Consider the following 6431-nt stretch of genomic DNA (forward strand, 5'->3'; position numbering starts at 1 on the left):
TCACCACCTTGTTTACTGTCCTATTGATGATGTGAACATTATGAAAGTAATCTAAAGAGAGACTAGACTTAAAGTGAGATTACATTTTCAAAGGAAACGCTACAGTAGTCCCACACTGACAATCTTTGTATTCTCTGTCTTCAGGGTTGTTTGACTAACAAACATTTAAGATGTGCTTATCCCCCTCTAGTGGGTGACATATGGTGGAAGCAGGTTCTTAACAGAATTAGCTGCCATTGCAGAAGTGCATTGAAAATAAGTGCTGGGCCTTTATCAGACTATCATATAATTTTCTTTCCATGTGGTTTATCCTGTGGTGCCTTCACTCGACTGACATCTGGACGTTTTGATAAACTGAGCAGGTGATAATGCAAATTGTACATCTGCATGTTCAGCCTGTGCGTATGTTATCTGCTCCTGTAGGTTGAATATTGTTGATAAGGTGAATAGAATTTTCTGCCCACGTTGACACTTCCTGCTCAATATGTATGGCCTTGGCAGACTTAGTGATGAGAATATGAGCACATTTTAATACACACCTGGTACAGTATGTATATTTCACATATTGGTTTTTCCTTATAGTATAATTTACCTAATTTATTTTCTCATTTCATACTGCATATCTTTGTTCTAACCCTGCACATTCTTTTTGTCACCATAGGTAGTTTATTTATGTTATCGTTTTTCTATGTTTTTATGTCAGTGCCGTTCCTTTGCTGTGTCAATAGTTGCTACTGTAACAACTGGGCTTCCCCACAATTCATTTTCGTGTCTCATCTTATTCTGTCCTGTAAACTTAAGTGCTCCAGCTCTTCATTTTTGGTATTGACCATATGAATTGTGAAGTCAGATAAAAAGCTGCCATCTATTGACGAGATGCCGCTGAGCTGTCGAGTCCTCCAACTGATACCTGATCCAGCTCATTAACATGAGGCCGCAGCGGTAAATACATCTGGCTGAGAAGTGAGGTCTCATCTGCGCAGTGTTTAATGACTGCTTTTATATTCTGGGCATGACGCCTCTGCTGCAGCTGTTTAACAATGTGCACCTGTCCCGCTTTTTGCTACATGATCAATACACTCAGCCATGCATCTACAGCACGCTGTGTCTGCGGCTCACATGCTCCTCTGTGTCATTATCAGTAAAACTGCTGACCATCCAAACAGTCCTTCTAGGCCATTTTCTAATATTACACCATGCTCCATGAGCCATTTAGTAATCCATAACCTTCACTGACCTCTGTTGGTAAACTAAACCTTCACTAACCTCTGTTGGTACACCAGCATACCACTTTGCTTTATATCTACCATCCACCTCTGCGGCTTGGGACCTGGCCCGGATCCGAGTACACTTGACCCCAAAGTCCAGTTTGTTTGATTAGTGTGAACACTATGTACCATATCTGGGCACGATTCATCTGACCATGCCAGGGTCAACTTTAAAAGGTGGTCTTGAATATGGTTCATGTGTACTCAGTAGTGCACTCACCCATCTCACCCATCTTTTAGGTGGTTACGTCTTAAGTATGATGTCGAACAAACAGCTGATGTCCTATGTGGTTAGTTTACATGAGAGCACAGCTGATTGGTACAGTGGTTTGTTTACATAACATTACAGAAATGCATATTTAACAGATTTATTGTGGACAAAGAGGCACTTGCTTACTGTTAAGACAAGGTGTTAGGTCTGCATATTTACAGATGGAAATATTTTTACCGGACACTATATTCAAATATGTAAGTAACTGCAGTATTCCTGGTCAAAAGGCGAATAACAGAAAGTGAAGCAGCAACAGTGATGATGAAGCTGCTTCCTATGTGTGTGTGTGTGTGTGTGTGTGTGAGAGAGAGAGAGAGAGAGAGAGAGAGAGAGAGAGATATGGAGAGAGAGAGAGATATGGAGAGAGAGAGAGAGATATGGAGAGAGAGAGAGAGAGAGAGATATGGAGAGAGGGGAAGAGAAGGTGGAAGTTTCATTATTGCACGTGTCTGAAAATTATTAAATTACTCAGAACACGGCTTTTCCACTTTATGACATACCCACCTTTAAACATGGAATTTTTTCGAACAAGTTTACCTAAACCGTCAGACACCTGGGCTGTAGGTTGATACGAGCATCACTAGTACTTGGGTATGTTTTGCATCAGAAGTGGACTGCTATTTAACGCGAGAAGCATTTGGTGAGTAGACTTGCAAGCGTATTTCTCAATGCTGCCAGTCTCCTCCGAAATCAGAATATACACGCAGCACATACCAATCTCATCCTCTGAACTGAATGGTCATGGGCGATAAAGTAGGAAGGCAGGCAAAAAGGTTGTTCATGACATTAGCTCCAAAATGTAAACAGAAGAAGGCAAAGTGCGAAGGTTGACGCCACTGTACGGACTTTGGCTTTTGCAGTTGGCGCACTTTTCAACACTGCAGCGACAAAAAACAAATGTCATGTAAATGATGATGCAAGTGTACTCGGATACAGAACAACACTAATGTGAAAGTGAAAGCTGGGCGGCACAGTACAAATCAATCATACCTAATATGAAAATGTCCTTAAGCTATGTCATTGCTCTGTGATTGACAAAAGCACAGTCACAAGAGAAGTGAGATCATACTCACTATGTAAATGAGTGAAGTAGCTTATTAGAGCAAAGAACCATCAGGGACCTGCAGTGAAGATCTGCTGCATCATCATACAAAATGATTCTATAATAATACTTTATCAATATTTGCTTTAATGCTTCACTTGAGAAGTGAGAATGTGTTGTGAATCTTCATGGCTGTCTTCCTGAGAAAAACAACCACAGTCTCTTGTTTTCAATGCCTAAATACAACATGTTTATGTTTAACTGACAAAGATCTCCAGAGGCCTTGTGAATTATGATTTTTGTCTAGTTATACTCCCACAAAACTGAACAGCACTTTTCTGTCTTCTATCAACAGTCAACATGGGTCTCCTTTACAAGAAACAGTCTTTCTCTGACCCTAAGCATAGGCTGACTTTTTCAAGTGTATCTTAATACAATTCTTAACATACTCAAATGTACATAGTAGGGCTGCAACGATTAGTCGACTAATCGATGACTAATCGACTATTAAAATAATCGATGACTATTTTAGTAGTCGACTAATGGGTTTGAGTCTTTTTTCATAGAAAAGTACTATAAAAGTACCCCAAAATACTCTTATTGCAGCTTCTTACGTTCAGATATTGGCAGCTTTACACACTCTCCCGTGATAGTGAACTAAAACCCTTTGGTGTGAGTATGAAACAAGACATTAGATGACAGTTTTTGGGTTTGGGAAAGACAGACCGACATTTTTCAACATTTTAAAACAAATTGAGCAAATTGCTCAATATGTTAGGAATAAAGCACCCAGAGTAGATTTGATTAAAACAGATTGCTGGCTGGAAAAAGTTTGAAAATATGAGAATTCAGCAGCTGACCAAGTTATTGTTTTGACGTAAGTATTACTTTGTGTCACTATGCTGAAATCGCTGAACTCAGCAGGCTCTTATTTTCGACAGGTGTCTTTATGGGACAGGCTTCTAATTCCTTTTACACAAAACTGTTGCTCAGCAAAGATGGGAAATACGATCAAATTGTTTATATGAACCAGGATTAATATTATTTGTATAAAAATTAGGCTTCGGATAACATCAATTATGTGTTATGACATTTATATTCACGGCACCTGAGGATAATGACACCCGGCATACCAACACAACACCACTTTATCCGATTTAAACAATATTCATAACTTTAATTTTTCTAAAAACACCTTTGATTCTTTTGATTGGTGGACACTTACAGACCAAAGAAATATAGATAACGTACTGGGTTATCAGGTAATGGACACATATTCTGACTTTAGGAAGGGACTCACCACCTGTTTTTTTGTCATGCTGGTAAATCTGAATGAATGATGGTCTTCTCTGGTGCTCATGGTTTCAGTAAAATGAATTGAACCGAGCTAAGGATGTGTAGCATCTCCATATTGATAAAATATACAGCTCAAAACACTTAAGGGAACACTTAATCGTCACGGTATAACACCAATTTAGTTAAACTTCAGGAATATCAATCTGTCCATTTAGGAAGCACAAGTGATTATGAATTAGTTTCAGCTGCTTTGGTGCAAATGAAAGTGACAACAGGTGCAATGGAGAGGCAAAAGCAAGACAACCCCCAAAAAAGAAATGGTTTTATATTTGGTGGCCATAGACAGTTGCTCTATCCCTATCCTTCCTGACTGATTCTTCTCTAGTTTTGTGTTCTTCTGGTGTCTCTACTGGTAGCATGAGGCGGTACCTGCAGCCCAGTCAGGTTGCACAGGTAGTCCAGCTCCTCCAGGATGGCACATCCATACGTGCAGTCGCAAGAAGGTTTGCTGTATCTCCCAGCACAGTCTTAAAGGGAAACTAATGTTTTTTTTCAACCTGGGCCCTATTTTCCAATCTACTTTTGTCTAAATGAGTGATAGGATGTTCAATATTTGACATTTCTCCAGTACGAAGGTAGGGCTGACCTGCCCATGAGCGCACGCTATATTAAATAATAGGGCACTCAGACAGCGTCAAACAACGTCAAACAACGTCCACTAAAAGCGCATTTTAGTTAGTATAATTATCCGACAACATAACGGAAAGGAGAAATGAACGTCTGTGTTTACCTTTAGCTGGATTTGGACATGTTCCTCTGCCTGTTGCTGCACCCTCTCTCTCCTCGCCCGCTCTTCAATTTCAATGAGCTCTGCATCTGTGTACGTCCGTGTACTCCGTGTTCAAATAAATACGGGCGGTCATCAAATTCAAATGGCTCATCCAGATCCAGTTGGTCAAAATCGGGTAAAAATTCAGCCATGACTACTCCAAACAGAGAAACTCCTGCCATTTGTCAGGTCACTCCAGCGGTTACTTCCTGCAACAACTCAAATCTCGCGAGACGTGAGATTTCAGAGCCAGACTTTCACTCTCTGAGTGAGTGTTTTGACTTGCCACAACAAACATGTCTAAATTTTTACCCGATTTTGACCAACTGGATCTGGATGAGCCATTTGAATTGATGTCATTTGATGACCTTCCATATTTATTTGAACACGGAGTACACAGACATACACAGATGCAGAGCTCATTGAAACTGAAGAGTGGACGAGGAGAGAGAGGGAGCAGTGTTACTTCGGTAGCACATATACTAAAATTGCAATAGGCAGAGGAACATGTCAGAATCCAGCTAAAGGTAAACACAGACGTTCATTTATGTTGTTGGATAATTATACTAACAATCCGAGCCTATCTTTGCGAAAAAAAGCACTTTTAGTGGACGTATTTTGACGTTTGACGCTGTCTGAGTGCCCTATTATTTAATAAAGCGGCGCTCACAGGCTGCAGGCAGGTCAGCCCTAGCTTCGTACTGGAGAAATGTCAAATACTGAAAATCTTGTCACTCATTTAGACAAAAGTAGATTGGAAAATAGGGCCCGGGTTGAAAAAGTTCCCCTTTAAGAGCATCAAGGAGATACCAGGAGACCGGCCGTTACACGAGGAGAGCTGGACAGGACCTGTAGAAGGGCAACAACCCAGCAGCAGGACCAGTATCTGCTCCTTTGTGCCAGGTGGAACAGGAGGAGCACTGCCAGAGCCCTACAAAATGACCAGCAGGCTACTGGTGTGCATGTTTCTGACCAAACTACCAGAAACAGACTCCATGAGGGTGACATGAGGGCCCGACGTCCTCTAGTGGGACTTGTACTCACAGCCCAGCGCTGTGCACTTCTATTGGCATTCGCCAGAGAACATCAGAAGTGGCAGGTCTGCCATTAGCACTCCGTTTTCTACACAAATGAGAGCAGGTTCACACTTAGCACATGGGACAGGCATGAAAGAGTCTGGAATTGCCGTGATGAACATTATGCTGCCTGTAACATCATCCAGCATGGCCGGTTTGGTGGTGGGTCAGTGATGGTCTGGGGAGACATATCCTTGGAGGGTCGCACAGACCTCCATGTCATAGCCAACAGTACCCTGACTGCTGTTAGGTACTGGGATTAAATCCTCAGACTGATTGTCAGGCTGTGTAGGCAGTTCCTGGATGATGAAGACATTGATGCCGTTGACTGGCCCCCTCATTCCCCTGACCTAAATCCAATTGGGCACCTATGGGACGTTATGTATCGTGCACCCGACACCACCAAGTACTCCCACAGACTGTCCAGGTGCTGACTGATGCCCTGATCCAGGTCTGGGAGGAGATCCCCCAGGACACCATCCACTAACTCATCAAGAGCCTGCCAAGATGTTGTCGGGTGTGCATACAGGCACACGGGTGCCATATACACCACTGAGTCACATCATATGTTACTGTGATAATGCTCATGCAGGTTGAATCAGCCTTTGATTTCAGTTTTTTTTAAAATTTGATTTTTGGCTTGATTTTG

The sequence above is a fragment of the Epinephelus moara genome, chromosome 18 (genome assembly GCF_006386435.1).
Source record: "Epinephelus moara isolate mb chromosome 18, YSFRI_EMoa_1.0, whole genome shotgun sequence".
NCBI lineage: Eukaryota > Metazoa > Chordata > Actinopteri > Perciformes > Serranidae > Epinephelus > Epinephelus moara.